Below are 14,556 nucleotides of genomic sequence, written 5' to 3'. Positions count from 1 at the left end.
GAAAGGACCATTTAGAATTCCCCCCCACCCCCATCCACTTTCTCAACAATCCTCTGGAAGAATTCCTTTCTTTCAAGGTTTTGGGTCTCACTATCTGCCATGATCTTTCCTGGGAAAGCTACATTTCCAACCTGGCCTCCAAAGCCAGTCGCCGACTGGGAATCCTCCGTTGTGCAATGTCCTTCCTCGGCCCACCTGAGCTCTTGACCACATACAAAGCTTTCGTCCACAGCCTGATGGAGTACTGCTCTCCCCTCTGGGCTGGTGCTCCTGCCTCCCACCTTTCTCGGCTTCAGGCTGTGGAAACCAAGGCATTTCATATCGTTGGTATCTCCCATGATTAGGCTGTCTTTAGGCCTCTCACTCTCTCACTGCAGGCAGGTCGTTGGTCTTTCTGTCTTCTACTGTCTCCTCTCTGGTCTCGCCCCCCCTGCTGTGTCTGTGATTTGTCCCCAACATATATCCACAGGTCGCTCAAGGTCCGCCAACAACCTCCTTCTGGTAAAACTACCACAATCACGAATAACTGCTCACCTTCACTCTTTCATTCCTCTTTTTCCCACTTTTGGAACAAACTCCGACAGTGGCGGATCTTGAGGGGGGGGATTGGGGGAGTTGTAACCCCCCCCCAACCTTCAGCTGCTGAGAACCCCTCATTCAACCCCTTCTTCCCTCAACCATCCCTCCCTCCCTCAACCCTTAGCTCCCTCAACCCCCCCCACCCACATGGGTATATTGCCACCCACCCACCTTGTCTCAAAGCCAAAAATGTCAACCCCCCCTCTTTGCCTGAGACGAGATCCACCCCTGAATTACTCCCTCACTCTGTTCAATCTCATTCTTCCCTCCAGGCCTTCAAAACAGCTGTTCACAACCACCTATCATCCCCCATCCAAATCCTCAATCTTTTCTACTCCCATTAATCCAACCCAAACTCACCCGCTTCAAATTCCCTGCTTTCCCTCCAGAAAATCCCTGTAATGTCCATTTTGTTTTCCGCGTGTTTCCTGCCCCATCCCTCTTCTTTCAACAGATCTCCTAATGTGTCCGTTACCCACTTTTTTGTCCTTCCCACTCCTGCCCCTCTTGTCTCATGCCACCCTTGCTGTGCGTTGTCTGTTAGCTCTCATACGAGCCTCGACAAGATCTGAAAAAATAAAATAAAATATAAAGAAGTCCACTTCTCCACTTGTGTGTTCTGTTAATGATGCATTCAGTGCATGGAAAGAACTATAATGTCGACTATTTGGCAAAGGATTTGGGCAATGTCAGAAATGTAAAATCAATAGGAATGGATGGACTACATGACAAGGATTATTTGGAACGCCAAGTGTTTAAAAGGTCTTTTTCATCATCAAAATAAAGACCAATGACTGCACTGTAGTCCCAAAAAGAAAGCCAGACATGCGAAACAACACACACACACACACACACACACACACACACACACACACACACACACACACACACACACACACACACACACACACACACACACACACATACATACACACACACACACACGTATAGAGACACCACACACACACACACGTATATAGACACCACACACACACGTATATAGACACCACACACACACGTATATAGACACCACGCACACACGTATATAGACACCACACACACAAACACACACACGTATAGAGACACCAAACACACACACACACGTATATAGACACCACACACACACACACACACGCACACACACACACACACACACACACACACACACACACACACACACACACACACACACACACACATACACACACACGTATAGAGAGACCACACACACACACGTATATAGACACCACACACACACGTATATAGACACCACACACACACGTATATAGACACCACGCACACAAACACACACACGTATAGAGACACCAAACACACACACGTATATAGACACCACACACACACACACACACACACACACACACACACACACACACACACACACACACACACGAATAGAGACACCACACACACACGTATATAGACACCACACACACACACACACGAATAGAGACACCACACACACGTATAGAGACAGCACACACGTATATAGACACCACACACACACACACACAAACGCACACATACACACACGTATATAGACACCACACACACACACACACACACGTATATAGACACCACACACACACACACACACGTATATAGACAACACACACATACACACACACACACACACACACGTATATAGACACCACACACACACACACACACGTATATAGACAACACACACACACACACACACACACACACACACACACACACACACACACACACACGTATATAGACAACACACACACACACACACACACACACACACACACTCAGCACGACTCCCACGCTGCACGGAACGCAAACCGAGGCCGATAATAGAAAGACAAGTCTGAAGACGACGATGGTTCACGAGCGGTATTTTACGATGTAGATTGTTTCAGAAGTCAAGGATGAGACAATGTGATCATGTTTGACCAAGTTATAAAAATGATCAACATGATGTGGCACGGGTGACGGGTTATTATCTGCAAAATGTCGAAAACCAGTTTCGTTCAACAACTTTCAAAATTTGACCTTTGCATAACCTTTAAAGGTCACAAAACAATGTTGTGGACATTAAAATAAGGAAACAGGATACGTGATATAGCTTATTGGAGTTCATTCGTCGAAGAAGGTCGAAAACCCGGTTCGATTCCCACAACTTTGAAAATTTGACCTCTGTGGCCTTTAATGGTCAAAGGTCAAGGATTATGACCTTTGGTGCAAAACTTCCTCTGGAACATTCCAGGAACAATATAACGTCATATTGGCAATATGGCATTTCGCACTCATCGGATTGTCCATACTTTGATGAAATCAGCGTAAAAACAAACTTGAAGGGGGCGCCACGGGCAAGGTGTTTGAGATAGAGCAAAATGGTTTCAAAACTTTAGGTGGGGAATGACCTCAAGATTATGCATAAAAAATATTGTCATCCAAGCTCTCAAAGTTTGGGCGGTCATATGATTTTTATGTCATAATTCGCAATTTTCTGAGTTTTTGACCTTGTGACCTTGACCTTAGGATGAAAATGAAAAATCGGACAACGACAAGTTTTAGATAATTCATTTTACGATTCAAATACCGAAGATCCCATTCCATTCAGTGAATTCCCCAAGAGAAGATAGATTTTTAATCTGACTACCCCCTAAAAATGGCTATTTTTTTGGGCGTGGCTCCCCCCACAATGGGCATAGCCACACCCTCATGCAGGAAAACACAACTAGACATTGAGATCGAACACGTTACCAAATTTCATCAAGATCGGATCAAAGTCCACGGAGTTATGCTCTGGAGAGACGGACACACAGACAAGCCGGTAGGCGGACATGGGTAGTCGCCTACCCAATATAACCTGACGTGATGGGCCCCTTTGATGGGGAATGACCTGAGGATTAAGCACAAGAAAATACATGATTATAGCTTCAAGGGTTAATGCTGCAGATTGTTTTTTCATTAAAATACCCCCACATTTCGAGGTTTTTCGGCCGTTACTAGGCAACGGAGGGGTCCATAGCAACGGTTCTTTCTCACACATAACTAGGACATACCATGAACCTACCATACCAGTTTCATGTATATCTGTCTCAGAGTCTCTGAGATATAACGAACTTCATTTTTTTATTGTTTTCGACCAGGGTTCATTCAAAGTCTCTCTTCTCCGACAGTTTTCATAGGATCCGGCTGGAAATTTTTGACAATATGGCTGAATGTACTGCCCACAGTCGCTCGTGGCCCGATTTTTGATTTTCGAAAATTTTTTTTATGATTTTTCAAAAATTTCAAAGTCCCGTTGCTAGGCAACAGATGGGTCCATAGCAACGGTTCTCATTTGCACACAACTAGGTCATGGTATGAACCTACCAACCAAGTTTCATCGAAATCGCCATTGTATTAAAGGAGCACTGGACCGAACAGAGAGACAAACATATCGATGGAAAAAGTGATAATAAAGGTAGAACAAATTTCCCAATTTTTATTTTTTTTATTTTTCGACAACATCGACTGCCCAACAAGCTGGTAGGCGGGCATGGGAAGTCGGCCGTTGCTAGGCAACGGAGGGGTCCATAGCAACGGTTCTTTCTCACACAACTAGGACATACCATGAACCTACCATAGCAGTTTCATGAATATCTGACTCATAGTCTCTGAGATATTACGAACTTCGTTTTTTTATTGTTTTCGACCAGGGTTCATTCAAAGTCTATCTTCTCCGACAGTTTTCATAGGATCCGGCTGAAATTTTTTGACAATAGGGCTGAATGTACTGCCCACAGTCGCTCGTGGCCCGATTTTTGATTTTCGAAAAAATAATTTTTTTATGATTTTTCAAAAATTTCAAAGTCCCGTTGCTAGGCAACGGTGGTGTCCATAGCAACGGTTCTCATTTGCACACAACTTGGTCATGGTATGAACCTACCAACCAAGTTTCATCGAAATCACCATTGTATTAACTGAAATCGCCATTTTAAATACTGATAATAAGGGTAGAACAAATCTCAAAAAAAAGAGATTTTTTAAACATTTTTAGCTCGCCTGTTCGAAGAACAGAGAGCTATAGCAATACCCCCGGCGTGCGCGTGAGCGTGAGCGACAGCGTGAGCGTGAAAATGTTAAATTTTTTGTATAACGGAAAAACTCCTCAATGGATTTCGACGAAACTTGTTGGGGGGGGTTAGGTATGGTCCAAGGATCATGCCATTAGATTTTGGACTTGGTCCCCCCCCCCCCTCAAAAAAAAAAAGTTCGAGAATTTTTTTTTTTTTTTTGCATTTCTACATGTTTTAAGTGATTTCCAACCCCGCCCCCCAAAAAAAATTTAGAGGAAATTTTTTTTTTTTACATTTCTACATGTTTTCACTGATTTCCAACCCCCACCCCCTAAAAAAAATTGTTAGAGAAAAATTTTTTTTTTGCATTTCTACGTTTTAAGTGATTTCCAACCCACCCCCCCAAAAAAAATTGTTAGAGAAATTTTTTTTTTGGCATTTCTACGTTTTAAGTGATTTCCAACCCCCCCAAAAAAAAAGTTAGAGAATTTTTTTGCATTTCTACATGTTTTAAGTGATTTCCAACCCCCCCAAAAAAAAAAAATTGTTAGAGGAATTTTTTTTTCTTTTTTGCATTTCTACATGTTTTAAGTGATTTCCAACCCCCACCGCCCAAAAAAATGGTTCGAGAAAAAAAAAAATTTGCAACTTTTTTTTCAACAACATTTCGATTTGTTTGTTTTTTTGCATTTCTACATGTTTTAAGTGATTTCCAACCCCCCCCCCCCCAAAAAAAAACAAATGGAGAAAAGAACTATAACTCTGTCAGCACTGTTGACATCATATTTCATGAATAAGATATAAGGTTCACTTGAGTGACCCAGCAGTATTGGCGGTGGAGGTTTTACACTCTCCCGAGTGCTCCCCCTCTAGTTTCCTTTCCAATGTTTTTATCTACCACACTATTTTTTATATGCCCAAGATATATATATATATATATATATATATATATATATATATATATATATATATATATATATATATATATATATATATATATATATATATATATATATATATATATATATATATATCTTCTTCTTCTTCTTTCGGCTGCTCCCGTTCGGGGTCGCCACAGCGGATCATCCATCATGATCCGCATAATGATTTGGCACAGGTTTTACGCCGGATGCCCTTCCTGACGCAACCCTGGTCGCCTCTTACGACACAGGGATAAGTATATATATATATATATATATATATATATATATATATATATATATATATATATATATATATATATATATATATGTATATATATATATATGTATGTATATATATATATATATGTATATATATATATATGTATGTATATATATATATATATGTATATATATATATATATATATATATGTATGTATATATATATATATATATATGTATATATATATATATATATATATATATATATATATATATATATATATATATATATACAGCCTGGTGTTGGCGCAGTGGTTAGGGCAGCGGCTTGGGATCCTGAGTTCAAGCCCCGTTGGGCCACTGAATTAATACACCAGGGGGTTGACTCAGCCTGTCATCCTTCTGAGGTCGGCGAAATGAGTACCAGTATACTGGGCCGGTGTATACCCCGGTTAAAATAGGTGTACCATATCCCTGTGTTGTAAGAGGCGACCAGGGTTGCGTCAGGAAGGGCATCCGGCGTAAAACATGTGCCAAATCACTATGCGGATCATACAGATGATCCGCTGTGGCGACCCCTAACGGGAGCAGCCGAAAGAAGAAGAAGAAGATATATATATATATATATATATATATATATATATATATATATATATATATATATATATATATATATATATATATATATTGGGGCGTATTATGTGATACCGGTCGCTGTCCGCCTGTCTGTGCGTCCGTTTCTGTCCGCACTCTAACTCCCAAAGTTTTCAACTTTCATGTTTCATATTTGGTACATAGGTACAGACTGTGGAGACGGTGTGTCGTGACATACGTTCGTCATCTAAACTGGTTGCCATGGCAACCAGGATGCTGTTTTCCATCCGTTGCTGTCCGCACTCCAACTCCCAACACTACATATTACGTTTTCTTTTCGATGCATTTCTCATGGCATGGCAAGTACCATAAAATTCGGACCATTGAGCGCATCGTTATACAAACCGCATCCCCTAAATTTTAAAAAAATCTGGAATTTTAACACACACAAGCCGCACTGGTTTATAAGCCGCAAATGTTGCACGAAAAAACCAAGCGCAAAAACGTCCGAAAATTAGCCACAAAAAGTGATCGATCTTGCTTTGAGTCTAATCTGAACAGTAGAAACACCCCGACCATCCATGCCATTGGCATTTCCTACCTCTGAAAGCCTTTGTTGACTTTTTGCAGCGAGAAAGTTCGCCCCTCTGTGAGTTTTGAATTCCTCGTGTGGACGTCTTGTTTCTTCATACCGTATTCTTACCAATTTAATCTCTCTAAATATATTCTGAGGTCGCAAACTCATCGCTGAAGAAAGCAGGGAAACACACAAACAGCCGCAGCGATCAGGGAAGACACTTGGAGTGTGGATTGAACTTTTTTCTAGCTCGGCTGTGGTTTACCTCGCTCATTCTACGTTTTTCAAGTTTTGGTTAACAATGCAAGGTAATAAACGTAAATATAAATACCATATAGATAAATAACGACGTCGATCCAAGTAAGAAGAATAACTTCTCTGTGATGAGTCAGGAAAATTAATTGACTTTCTGCAGGAAGAGGAGTTTTACAGTGAGTTTTTAATTCACGAAGAGTCAAAACCAGTTTTGAAACCTAATGTGAATCCAAACATAGACTGGAGACTGACGACAACTAAATAAGAACAGAGTTCAATTTGTTCGACCACTTTATTAGCGTGGAACGACAATAATCAAACAAGTATTGAACAGGTTGAAACGCCCACAACATCCCTGGCTCCGGGTCAGGCTGCGCATGTGCACTGGCACAGGGGACCGTCGATATGTAGAAGTACCGTAAAGTACAATGTTCTCTAACAACAACTTGATTTGGCCTGAACGCGTCATCGGAAAAACCCGCAACATCAGAAGATTTTGTCATGTTCATGTTTTCATTTTTTTTTCCTTTTCTAATGTTTTTATCTACCACACTATTTTTTACTGATTACAATATACAAATACATATATTGCTTTAAAATTATTTGGATCAGACTTCACTGCAATGCTTTAAAAAAATATTATTAGACTCGTCTTTTAAAAACGATAAATGTATAAACAGGCGAGCATTGGGTGGCTTTGACACCAACTCTGATTCTTTTTTCTACTAGATTGACTACCCAACATACAGACATAACGAATATAGTGGTCACTCTGGCTGGCGCCCGTGAACCAACAACATCCCGCCACGTTGTGCATGAGATGGGCAGCACGTACTTTTCAACCCATCGCTGGACGAGTTATATCGATCGGGTTTCGTCCCGCGCACACAACAGCAAAATCACCTGAGTGCTGGCCACGTGCGTCATGGCGGATCCACGTGCACTGTATGGAACGTGCTCGAAGGCAGACCCGTGCGCCGCTCGCGACTTTGTTTTCGTACAGAGCCGGGCACGAATGGACACATCTTACTGTCTGTGCATGGGTTCGCCATAACGTCGTATCTTCGGTCCTCGCGGTCGGTAAATGTCCCCTCACCTCAATGGCCAGCGAAGCTGCGATCGGGCGGGGGCATGTTGTACTGCTCGGGTCACGTTGGCGCACACAGAGCGTTGGCCAGAGCTGGTCAGGGGCGCACGAGCGGGCGTGCGGGACCGACCGACGCTACCCTCGGCCGCTCGTCAGGGCACCTCCCGGGGGTTCTTGCAGGACGATTCATGGTGCGGAGTTCGGTGTGGGCGATTCGTTTCATGTCGTGAGGTCGGAACGGGACATCTTTGTGGCGTCGGGTCATCTTGCCGGAAATGGAGTGTTGCGGTTTCCGGCCATCGCGGCCGGGCCGCACAGAGGGTCGGGATCCATCAAACTGCCCGATTCAGCAGTCGTCACCGAGTTTCCGGGTGGCCTCCCGCCCCGTGCTGCGGGTCCCATAAAGGTCGGAGCGGGTATGTCTGTCTGTCTCTGTCTGTCTCTGTCTGTCTCTGTCTGTCTCTGTCTGTCTCTGTCTGTCTCTGTCTGTCTCTGTCTGTCTCTGTCTGTCTCTGTCTGTCTGTCTCTGTCTGTCTGTCTCTGTCTGTGTCTGTGTCTGTGTCTGTGTCTGTGTCTGTGTCTGTGTCTGTGTCTGTGTCTGTGTCTGTCTCTCTCTCTCCCCTCTCTCTCCCCTCTCTCCCCCTCTCTCCCCCTCTCTCTCCCCCTCTCTCTTCCCCTCTCTCTCCCCACTGTCTGTGTCTGTCTGTCTCTGTCTGTCTCTCTCTCTCCCCCTCTCTCTCCCCCTCTCTCTCTCCCCTCTCTCTCTCCCCCTCTCCCCCCCCGCTCTCTCTCTCTCTCTCTCTCTCTCTCTCTCTCTCTCTCTCTCTCTCTCTCTCTCTCTCTCTCTCTCTCTCTCTCTCTCTCTCTCTCTCTCTCTCTCCTCCCTCTCCTCTCCTCTCCTCTCCTCTCCTCTCCTCTCCTCTCCTCTCCTCTCGTCTTTCGTTCAACCTGGACCTCGACTCCGCCTCCTGTTGGCATCACTGGGCTCTTCCTCCTCGTCTCCGCCCACACGACTCTGACTCCACCCTCCCAACTCAAGCCTCTCCTTCACGCCCATGGTCTCGACGTGAACTGCCCGAAGCAGGAGACGACGCACCAGCTAGCAGGGGGTACCGCGCCACGGAGCATTCCCCCCAAATGTATTGGTGGCGCATTCAGATACCGCATATCATTTATACAAAGGTACGGAGAGACCGTAGCCTAAACTCTCCTGTCTTGCCTCAATCCCTCTTCATCGGATTTTCTGTGTCTGTGTGTGTGCGTGTGTGTGTGACCTGGTGCCTGTCCAAGTACGTAACCCTGCAGAAGATCGTTATTATTATTTTCGGGTTCAGTCTGCTCTATGTCCCCTTTTACAAGTTGCTTGTTTATTGCTGCACCACACCTCTCTCCCCTATCTCTGCACAACACACCCCAATAAATCTTGATCGCCACATACCTTTCCTCGCCCATTGCAATAAATTATTATGAGAAATGTTCCCTGCTCATTTTTGTCTTTTCTTTCATTGATCCAGCATGGTCCGAATCCAAGCTAAGCCGGGACTTTATTCCCAACAATCCGTTCCTTGTAGCCGGTACGTCCTTGGCAGTGTCGCTCGGCTGCATCCGATCCAGTAAAGTGATCCGGTCCGGTAGAGTGATACGGTTCGGACAAGGCGTACCGAGGGTGTGTTCCCCGGTAATTAAACCACGTGGTTATTTTTAGGTAACCGAATTAACTAGACGGAGGACCCTAAGTCACGTGGTTGAGTTATTGGCGTCCACGGTCGGTTACGAGACCCGCCGTGTCACGGAATTATCAGTGTGCGACGGCCACCGAGCTCTATAACACCACGAGAGAGGTCATCGGCAGCTGGTGATTGTCCGCATTGTGGAGTCTGCTCAGCATCCATGTTTCGTCCTTTCATCTACAGCAGTGAGTGGGAATTGACTGCTTGTAATCCTTTAACTGCGCTTTTCATGCAAATTCCGTAATAGTCCTTAGGCTATTTTTCAGGAGAGGCTTAAATGAGTTTTGGTGGCTAAATTTGGCATATTAGGTTTCTTGATCTCATTTTGTAGGTTTATATGGTAGAAAAAATATTAGACCGAGGAACCTTCTCAAAAAGTGTCCAAACTATGAGAAAAATGGAATTTTCCAAAATGACCGCCATGAATTTTCACGAAATTAATTTTTAAGTTATCTCAACTTCTAAACCTCCTAGAAATAAAATTTAGTTATCTAAACTTAGTTGTTGGGGTCAAAGAATCCAATGACAGACATTTCAACTACAAAAATTCATTTATTTTTGTCAAATAAGTCAAAATGGAGGCATTTAAATGCCAAATACCATTACATAATGGATATTTTGGACGAGTGATATAATGCTGCTTGTATTCATTTTCGTATTGCCGTTAAGATCCAGATTCGCATATTCCATATTGTATAAATGCTGTTACAATCACTGATTATTTTCTTGAATGTTTTCTGTAAATATGACTTAGGCGAATTCAACAAAAAGTATTTATTATACATTACAGACAAATAACTCGCAATCATATATACACGAGCCCACCAGCAGGTAATCATACAAAATCATCTGTGTACCGGAACATGCACTCATTTCGTGTAAGCGTTCTGTAGTATATGTACATGCATTCTTCCATTGTCTAAATAATGCATTAATTCAATGTCACTGTCGTCACTTGTGGCAACATCTTCTGTGTTGCAGCAGTCGTCGCTACACATGCATACTACCAAACACGCACGCCCCTGTTGTCTACATCGACATCACTTCGTGCTGCATGGAGTGGAAGATTTGCAAGAGCACTTGAGGAGATCCAGCACTTTACTAGGTACACGTGGTTGGGACATCCAAACAATGTAGATCTCCCGTATTCTTGATCATCGATTGATTTTTGAAATTGATTCACATTATATTAATCGCCACATGATTCATTTAGTTTCTATTTGATTCATATTCTTATTTAGGTATTGATTCTATCATCAAATGGAAGTTAATTTTGCATTAAATGACAATGTATCACACATAATATAACCTCAGCCACCATGGTTTTACAGGCCCATTCCTGTTTTACAGATTTCCTAAAAGATGCGACAAAACTCATGCCAACAAAGCCGAGAAGGAGATGTGCAAAGTATGCCAAGACGCACCGCGGAGACAGCGGTGGATCGCCAACATAAAAAGAGAATGGGGAAAGGACCAGCCAACTGTCAACCAACAACTCTGCTCTCTACATTTCACAAGAGAAGATTATGTGGAATATGATGCACACAAGCGAGAACTGAAGGATACCGCAATCCCGTCTATCTTCGTACTTCCCAATCATTTACAACCAAAAGTGAGTACATTCTTTGTTTGTACATTTTGTAACCGGATTATTATATTTCTGTTATTATTATTATTATTATTATTATTATTATTATTATTATATCATATTGCCCATAAAAACAGAACATAAGATTCCCAGATTCATAAGGCTTGAGTGATTATGAAATATTAACAAAATTCTTTGAATTATTGATGATGATAGCTGGCACCGTCAATATTGTCAATATTTCGATTATTACAATAATCTTTTTTCTGGCAAATCCTATTATACCTTCAGGTACCAAAGACACGCAAACCAAAATCCAGATCAACAGTACCACCAACCAAACCGGATCTGGTCGTACATGAGCCTGTAGATTCCGGTCCTGACGCTGAAGCTGTAGCTATCGTCTCTCAGGCCATCCTTACCCACGATCACCATTATGCTTACATGGAAAACCCACGAAAAGCCAGACAAGAGGCCCCAGTCCAACAAGACCGCGCCGAGCATTACACGAAAAAGCTGAATACCGCATGACGACAATCTGCACGCTTGAAGCAAAAGGTAGAAAATATGAAAGCATTGATAAGTGAACTTCGAAATATACATCTGGTAACGGATTATTGTGCTAATATACTCGAAAACAGCTTTTCAAGAATACCGCTAGAATTGATGAAAAGGATCGCTAAAAAGCGTCCTCATGGTAAAGATGACAAGGCTCATGCATCTCGGCAGGAATACTCGGATGAATTGCGGTCATTTGCATTAACGCTACAATTTTATTCGACTCTTGCGTACAATTATGTCCGTGAGACATTTGATCAAGAATTACCAAGTTTGACAACATTCCAAAGGTGGTTTCATGGATTGGATGGATCGCCTGGATTTTCGAAGGAAATATTCGGTGCCCTGAAAAACAGATCGGATTCCGAAAAAGTCAAGGGAAATGATAATGTATTTTGTGCATTCATGTTGGATGAAATGTCCATCCATGCTCATCATGAATGGGATGGACATCAGAGTTGGGGATACGTGGACTTTGGAACAGAACTCGAAATGGGCTCTGATGACACTTTACCACTGGCTAAATATGCCATAGTTGTGATGGCTGTTGCACTGGACAATAGTTGGAAGGCTCCTATAGGTTGCTTCCTCACTAATGGATTATCTGGAAAGGAGAATGCTAATATAGTAAAAATGTCTATAGAGCGTCTACGAAGTTGGTGTACGAGTTGTACCATTGACATGCGACGGTCCTGAAGAACATTTCTCCATGTTTCGTGAGTTAGGTAACAGTGTCACGGATACAGACATGCGACCATATTTCGAACACCCAAACAATCCAGACTGGAAAGTGCACGTGGTGCTATATCCATGCCACATGTTAAAATTGGTAAGGAATTGTCTGGCAACGGATAAAAAGCTCATGGACAATAACAATGGAGTCATCGAATGGAAATTCATTGAATTGTTGAATGAAATTCAAGAAAAGGAAGGGCTCCATTTGGCTAATAAGTTGAAGCGGAGGCACATCAGATGGTGGGGACAAAAAATGAAAGTGAATGTAGCAGCTCAAACTTTGAGTTCCAGTGTTGCTGTGGCAATTGAATATTGTAGCGACAAACTCAAATTGCCCCAGTTCGCAGGTTCTGAAGCAACCTGTAAATTTATATACACATTTGATCGACTTTTCGTCATTTTGAACTCGAGAAATCCCATGGCAAAGGGTTATAAGGCCCCATTAAAGCAGTTCAATGAGAAAAGCTGGCAACCATTTCTAGCTGAGATGAGGGACTATGTGATGATTTTGAAATCGTTGTGTGGCAAGCGACTTGCCATCGGCCAGAGTTGGGTACCCTTTCTGGGTTTTGCTGCCGCAATCGACAGCATTCAGCAAGTGTATGATATTGTGGTAGTAAATGGACATATGCAGTACTTATGCACGTACAAAATGAGCCAGGACCATGTTGAACTATTCTTCGCTTCAGTTCGAGCTCATGGTGGTTCCAACAACAACCCCACGGCTCGGCAGTTCCGGGCTACCTATAAGAGGCTCCTTTTAAGAAATCAAATAAAAGTTGACACCGGTAATTGTGCAGTGCTTGAAGGTAGTGGAGGCCTCGTGAACTTGGACACCATCGGCCCCAGTATCCGGGAAGATGCCCCATCTCATCTTCAGGACATGCTGGTGGCACGACTCCACGATCTACACAAGGAGAATGACGAGGCGGATTATACCGACTAGCCGGATTATTGCCGCTTATCTAAATTTCACGAAGCGGCAATAGGATACAAGTCCGGATACATCGTACACCATGTCCGCCGACAAATATAATGCGAAGCATGTTGTTCGGCATTGGAGATGGCCGAAAAACCTGCACATGGTGGATCATGCCATGGTTTTGTGGACAAAAAAGATAAAGGGGGTCTAATTTACGCATCTGAAGATGTCATCAAAGTGGCGACCTCCACGGATCGATCGATCAGAGTCATTTTGGGAACTTCAGGCCCCACCACATTACCCCGTGGTAAAGGAATTCCTGCATCCATCACGACAAGGGTCATCAGTGATGTAATCGGGAAAGTATTCAAAACCCTGGAGGCACATGATAGGGACTCGGATACATGTCACTCAACCATATTGATCAAAAACATAGCTCCCCATTACACAAAAATTAGGTTTCATCACACGGCCAAGTTGGATAGCAAAATACTGGCTGGAGATCACGTCCGACGAGAATATACAAGATTGATTCACTTCCGTAATCGGTAAATATTTATTTATGCCGAATTAGTAAACATGAGTCCGTTAGCGTGGTTGGTTCTATTTTGAGATTGTGATTATATCAAGATTACGACTTCCTCATGATAATATTGTACGCTCTGAGACCCTGAGAGCCTCTGACAGGCCACAGTGTATCGTAGGACTTGTAAACGTGCTATGTCTTTAT

The 14,556-nt window shown here is 42.9% G+C and overlaps 1 protein-coding gene and 1 long non-coding RNA gene across 3 annotated transcripts in view; one reads left to right on the top strand and one right to left on the bottom strand.

Annotated features, from left to right (window-relative positions):
• LOC147014940 (deoxyribonuclease gamma-like) overlaps nucleotides 1–8,354 on the bottom strand; it is a 41,233-nt gene extending 32,879 nt beyond the window's left edge. The window contains exon 1 of one of the 2 annotated variants that reach the window (XM_085849209.1): nucleotides 8,042–8,354. The gene's annotated coding sequence lies outside the window, so the exon portion shown is untranslated. Of the gene's footprint in view, nucleotides 1–6,975; nucleotides 7,212–8,041 lie in introns of those variants that run through there. The other variant, XM_085849208.1, reaches the window with a different exon arrangement.
• Nucleotides 8,355–11,003: 2,649 nt separating this feature from the next.
• LOC147014939 (uncharacterized) lies at nucleotides 11,004–13,792 on the top strand. The gene is made up of 3 exons (XR_015050084.1): nucleotides 11,004–11,128; nucleotides 11,374–11,635; nucleotides 11,903–13,792. It is a non-coding gene; the product is annotated as an uncharacterized LOC147014939 (long non-coding RNA).
• The last annotated feature ends 764 nt before the right edge of the window (nucleotides 13,793–14,556 follow it).

The sequence above is a fragment of the Eptatretus burgeri genome, chromosome 12, assembly GCF_056783735.1.
Source record: "Eptatretus burgeri isolate ZD-2024b chromosome 12, Ebu_testis_v1, whole genome shotgun sequence".
Classification (NCBI taxonomy): domain Eukaryota; kingdom Metazoa; phylum Chordata; class Myxini; order Myxiniformes; family Myxinidae; genus Eptatretus; species Eptatretus burgeri.
Note: the sequence above shows the minus strand (reverse complement) of the source record. Positions and strands in the feature narration are given on the sequence as shown.